This window comes from Lygodium microphyllum, chromosome 4, assembly GCF_053477565.2.
Source record: "Lygodium microphyllum isolate KBCC chromosome 4, Lygodium_microphyllum_v1.1.10, whole genome shotgun sequence".
Lineage (NCBI taxonomy): Eukaryota > Viridiplantae > Streptophyta > Polypodiopsida > Schizaeales > Lygodiaceae > Lygodium > Lygodium microphyllum.
In genome coordinates this window covers 160,437,301-160,443,838 of record NC_141138.1, presented here as the reverse complement: position 1 = coordinate 160,443,838, position 6,538 = coordinate 160,437,301, and the positions used below count along the sequence as shown (strand labels likewise).

Genomic DNA, 6,538 nt, shown 5'->3' with positions numbered 1-6,538 from the left:
TTATGTCTGACAGGTACTAGATGGTACTTGGTGTCAGATTTGAGCCTAGACTAATTTATTGGCTACTAATGTCAATAATGATATTAGAGACTAGACATTAATTAATTTATTAATGCTAGTCTAAAGGCTAATAATTGCTCAAGGATACTTGGAAAACAAATTGGCCTAGTCAATTTAATTATTGGCTAGTGAAATTTATTTTTTAAGCATTAGAATAATTATCAAATTAATTTTTTGACAATCGCCTCAAATTGCTACTGAGAATTGAGGGCCTAAGACTTGAATTTCAAAAGTTTAAATTGAAGAATTTCAAAGAGATTCAAGAGGCCAGTCAACTAGATTTAGGGCTGAATTTGCTTTTTAAGGAGCAAGGTGAAGGCCAATCTCCAAGCAAACCAAGGGGCAAATTAGTTTGGAAGCTTGCTAGTCTGTTTTGATAGCAAGAGGTACTTGGATTAGCCGAGGAGATCACAGGATCTCAGTTATACTCTTTCCATTTGCAATATAAGATAAAGATATATTGCAAAGGGCTTCAATTTTGGGGCTAACCGAATGTCCGATGTCCAAGATTAAAGTGGTAAAGTGTGATTTTCTAATTAGTACTTAATGAGGTTATTTACCACCCTATCCATGGAGAAAGGCTGGTTTCACATGATGCAATCTTCAAACTATGGACTATGTTGTGGAAAGCAAGCAAGAATTTGTTTGATTAACATGGACTTAAATAGAACCTATGTTTGCCATGATCACCCAGCCCCTTTTGAGAAACCTAGATGCCAAGCTAGGGATCAATCTATGAAGGATATGCAGCTGCCCAATTACAGGCTTTTCTGTACTTGTTCATTGCAGATGATAAATCACACATGGTGGATGCAAGTGACTGTTCAATGGATGTTCTGAATCTGGAAGTCTATGAGCAATTTGCTGCAATCTCAGGCTCTCATATCGGCAATGAAAAGACTGAACTAGAAGTCCCTGACTTCATGAGTATGGTTTGAAGCCTTTCTACCAACATAAGCCTTTCAGCACCTGGATGTCCATTAGGGTTAGGAATTGCCTTAATGCTTTGAGTGGCTATTGAAGCTGAGTTTCAAAATTGGGAGAGCTGAAATCATGGTCTGGCAGGCAGATTGAGTATAGGCAAGAAGTTTTTTCTTCAATGGTTTATTTTTGTGGCCTCAAGTCTTTCCATTTTCCCAAATTAATTGGCAAAAGGTGGAACAGATGGTTAGGGGGTTCTTTGGACTTACAGAGAGACAGTCATGAGCAGTCTTGTGGAAGCAGATTTCTTCTTCTAAGAAGAAGGTGGCTTGGGTTTGAAGCCTCTTCAAGAGAGACAAGAAAAAAACCAGAAACGCAATCAAGATAGAAAGCCCTTGAAAGGTGCAAGCCAATACACCTTTAGAGCATCACCCAATCTGTGAGTTTATCTAACAAGCTGAGCAAGACAAAAATCTAAAATTATTATCAGTTGCTTCCATATTTTTAAAAACTGTGAGCATATCAATGTTTACAGCAAAGTCTGATGCAGCAAGGTGGCATCACCTTCTGACTATAGAACTGATTCTGTTTCATTGTACAGTAGACAAGAAGTACTGGAAGAAGCGCCTGCTATCTCCATCTCTTTCAACTGAGATGTGGATTAATCAATTGTGTATAAGGTAATCTGTTCACACAGCCTCTACAAAGTTGCAAGTAAAAGAGATATATGTACAGGATGTTTGTACATGGTCTTCGGAATTCAGAATGAACCACCCTGATTTGAACATGTAATGATTAAATGGTTGAGAAAAAGGTTGGAATCTGATTGCCTAGATGGATTTTATATCCACTTCTTTCCAGGCCAAAATGCTGCTATGTGTATTTACTGAGCCTACACACATACCCGCCACATTACTAGATCACGATGTGTCTTTGTCAGACTCAGAGACAAAAATGGTAATCTCATCATGCAAGGCCTTTATGTTCATGCCACTCTGGCACTAGATAAAGATGGTATATTTGTTTGATGGCAGTCATATTACCAATAATCTGCACATGAGCACAAACCATGCCTAAAGTGATGCAGCCTGCTGGAGTCTCTCAAAGTTATCTCTCTTCTAACAACCACACTGATGAATTTGAAAGCACTGTGGCAATCCTTGCACATCCTTAGGTTCTTGATTATTAAAAGTGGTGTTCCAGGAGGTGTCTCAATCAATCCAAAGGACAAAGCTAGCCTCTCACTATGATGACAGAGCATGAACTTTTTTATATCATCTCCTGCATTGTGGAGTGCCTGCTTAGTATCTGGGACATAACCTATCTTTTCCAACTGTTTGTTTAAAATTTTCAACCTGTGATATATTGCATCGCTTTCAGGGTGAGACCTGCCCCGGGCAAAAAAGCTGTGCACTGTATTATTAATTTCAATCATGCTACAGCCCGGCCTCTTCTGTAGCCCTCTTTCCATCATCTCAGTTCTTAATGTTTCAACATCGTCCCATCTCTGATGTGCAGCATAGATATTTGAAAGTAACACAAAGGGTGCAGCATTATGTGGATCCAATTTTGTTACATACGTAAAGGATCGTTTACCTCGTTCTATATCATTGTGTATTCTGCAGGTGCCAAGAAGGGCCATCCAGCTCACAGCAGTTGGTTGCATTGGCATTGTATAGATGATGTCTTCAGCTACATCAAGTTGCCCTAACCGTCCAAAAAGGTCAATCAAGCACCCATAATGAGCTACGGTTAGTTTGAATCTATGATTTTCAGTGACTGATGAGAACATTTCACAAGCCTCCTTAATAGAGCCAGTATGGCTGCATGTTTTTAAGACACCAAGGAGAGTTATCATATCTGGATCAATACTTTCTTGCTGCATCTGCTGAAAGACCTGTGTAGCCTCCTTTATCTGACCCTCCTGTGCATAGACACCAAGAATGGTATTCCATGACACCACATCACGTTGCATGTTACTGAATACCGAGTAGGCCTCCTCCAGAGCCCCACACTTTCCATACATATTGATTAGAGCATTATCCAAGCCAGTATGTGTCTCAAATCCCCTGGCAATAATGGACCTGTGAAATTGTTTCCCTTCCTGCAGTGCTCCCATGTTAGTACAAATAGTCAGACAATTTAGAAAGGTGAGCTCATCTGGGCTAAGTTTGCTGTCCTCAATTTCATGCACAAGCTGAAGAGCCTCCTTACCATATCCACACGATCCATAAACATAAATCATGGCATTCCAAGAGGCCAGATTCCTCACATTCATTTGATCAAAAGTAGATCGGGCATTCCGGATGGCTCCACATTTCCCGTACATATTGATGAGTCCATTGCCTAAAAGAACATCTGATTCAATGCTGCAGTCAATGCATGCCTGTATCACTTCATCATCTGCCATTATTCCAAGATTTGCATATGCGGATAGAACACTAACCAAGGTTATATTGTTTGCCTTCAGGCCCTCTGACTTCATTTTTCCAAACAAATGAATAGCCTTTTTGCTAAGACCTTGTTGAGCACACACAGAAATAATGGCTGTCCATGAATATATATTGTGTTCGAGCATCCCATCAAAGACGCATTGAGCATCTTCCATCACACCACATTTGCCATACATATTGATTAGCGTGGTGGAAATAGCTATGTCATTGTCGAACCCTTTAGTTATTACATAAGAATGCATCGCTCTGCCTGTTTCCAGTGATGCTTGGTTGGCATATGCACTCAGAACATTAGCGCATGTTATTTCATCCACTTCTAGGCCTTGTTGCTGCATTTCATGAAATAATTGTATGGCTACCTCACTGTAACCATGTTGATTGTAGGCACCCATAATAACATTCCAAGAAACCAGATTTTTTGTGGCCAATCTACTAAAGAGCAGCCATGCATCTTTGAGAGCCTCACATTTCCCATACATATGAACAAGTGCATTCCCCAAGCCATTATCCACTTCGATTCCAAAGGCAACAGTGCATGCATGGATCCTTTGACCTTCAACAAGGGCTCCTAGTTTAGCACAAGCATTCAAAGCATTAACATAAGTGATTTTGTTAGGGACTAGACTTACCTGCTGCATCTGGTGAAAAAGTTGAAGAGCAGCCTCAGGCTGCCCATGCTGTACATAAACAACAATCATGGAAGTCCAAAAGACTACATCATTGCTTTGAATTCTTTCAAACAGAGTATGTGCCTTTTCTAAAGAACCACATGATCCATACAAATTGATAAGGGCAGACCCTACTACAGCATCTGACTCCAACTCAGAATCAACTACATAAGAGTGGATCATAGCACCTTCTTTAAGCGCAACCTGATGGGAACAGGCAGACAACATACTAGCTACAGTAGCAGCGGTTGCCTTGAAGCCTTTTTGCTGCACTTTTTTGTAGAGGGCAATGGAAATTTCAAGATGCCTTTGCTGAGCATATGCCCTTACAATGGCATTTAAGGAGACATTGTTAGGTTGGTCCACTCGATCAAGAATCCAATATGCTTCTGCAGTGGCTCCAAATTTCAAATACATTTCTACCAGTGTGTTCCCTACGGTTGAGCTTAAATCCAAACCATCTTCAATAAGATAGGAATGGAGTAATTCACCATCTGTGACATCAGCCATGGAAGTGCATGCCTGGGCAAGGTAGGTAATAGTCATAACATCTGGCTTGAGACCATCCTCATTCAACTGTAGAAATAACTCGATAGTTTTCATAATATGACCTTGCAGTATGTAACACTCCATCATTGCGTTGTAAGAGTTCACAGATTGTGGACAAAAGTTTTTGAACACACAATAAGCTTCCTTTAATTCTCCACACATTCCATGCAATTTGATAAGAGCAATGCTGAGTTCGGCATCATGAGCAAATAAACTTTGAGTTATGTAGTTTTGAACAATTTTGCCTTCTTCGGTGGCATGCAGATTAGCACAAGCGCTGATCACTGCGTGTAATATGATCTTATTTGGCTGGAGGTTGCATTCTTGCATTCTCTTATAAAGATCAAGAGCAGTCTGGCTGTATCCTTGCTTGACACATATAGTAATGACAGCTGTCCAAGTGATTTCATTGGTTTGAGGCATTTTGATGAACACAGAAAGAGCCTTCTTCACGGCACCACATGTTCCATACATATGAATGAGGGCAGTCCCCACGTCAATATTGAGTTCAACGCCATCTTCAGCAGCATATTGATGTGCCAACACACCATCAGGTAAGGCTGCCAGTGAAGCGCATGCACTCAAAATAACTTTGACAGTTACTCTGTCAGGCCTTAAACCTATTTGCCTCATGTCTGCAAAAAGATCAAGGGCCTGCTCGGCGAATCCATGGTCATTATAGCAAGACATGATGGAATTCCAAGAAGCCCTGTTATGTTGACGCATGCGGTCAAACACAGCACGTGCATCATCAACAGCACCAAAACCGCTATACATTTTCATTAGAAGATTAGCTTCAAAAGTGCTAAACTGATATCCACTTGCAACAAGGCAGCCATGAAGGATCTCACCTTCTTCTAGGTTGCAGATCTGTTGCAAAAGGCTGCAAACACTCTGTTGTCGAGTGCGGTTTTCTATCCCGGTTCTACTTTTAGTCTCTTCCCAGCCGATTCGTTGCAATAATTCAAAGTTTTTGTCGATTCTGGCAATCTGACGGTCGTGCATTTGTGACTGACCGAGAAGGGTGTTGTCAGGGTAAAAGGAACTTCCGGCGTTAAGCGAAAAGCCAGTAATCTTTGCTGCAGTGTTCCAATTAGGGCAGAAGGCGTTGCTGTCAAGGTGCGGCCGTACTCGCAAATGAAACGGGCCATTGTTAGAGGCTTCGAGCACCTCCTGATGATTGGCAACGTCGGCGCAGAGGAGTAGCGGGTCTGCACGAGAAGCAGGGCAGGCCATGCCTGCGGTAGCCACAGCCAAGACAGGATCACCATTGTTCCCTTCGAGGGAAGCTTGCTTTGCCAACTCCACAACGCAGGACGATCACACGTCTCCGCTGGATAACGTGAATTATTAGATACAGAACGAAGAATAGTTTGCTTGTGATAATCTTTGCCCCGTCGACCTCATAATAAAAATAAAAACATTACCGCAGTCTTCTGGAATCTGGAATCTACATCACGGCAGTTTTGCACTATAACCAAAACGATTGTGCTTCCACTTCGCTTCGTTTGTCCAAATTTTTTTACTCTTTTTAAATCTCTCTCTCTCTCTCTCTCTCTCTCAATTTATCTTACTCTCTCTTCTCTTCTCTCTGATTCCTCTCCCTCTTTAATTTTAAGTATTTTCTCTTTCTTTCTCTCTTTTTTCTTCTCTCTCTCTCTTCCTCTTTTTCTCATGTGTATATATATATGTATGTATATATATATATATATATATATATATATATATATATATATATATATATATATATATATATATGAGAGAGAGCGTGTATGTTTCTCTCTCCTTTCTTTTCCTCTCCCTCTCTCTCTCTCATGTTTTCCCCCTCTCTTTCTCTCTTTCCTTTTCCTTTCTCGTTTTTCATTTTCTTTTGTTTCCCTCTCTCTC

At 40.7% G+C, this 6,538-nt stretch overlaps 1 pseudogene across 2 annotated transcripts; it reads right to left on the bottom strand.

The window, feature by feature from the left end:
• Positions 1 to 1,622: 1,622 nt before the first annotated feature.
• Positions 1,623 to 6,149, bottom strand: LOC148037837 (pentatricopeptide repeat-containing protein At3g12770 pseudogene; annotated as a pseudogene). Of its 2 annotated transcripts, none has more exons than XR_015690701.1 (2): positions 6,079 to 6,149; positions 1,623 to 5,984 (listed from the first exon to the last, which is right to left on the bottom strand). The product of XR_015690701.1 is annotated as a pentatricopeptide repeat-containing protein At3g12770 pseudogene, transcript variant X1 (transcript). The 2 variants fall into 2 exon arrangements; XR_015690702.1 differs by lacking the exon at positions 6,079 to 6,149 and having other exon boundaries at positions 1,623 to 5,360; positions 5,503 to 5,638.
• Positions 6,150 to 6,538: the final 389 nt, after the last annotated feature.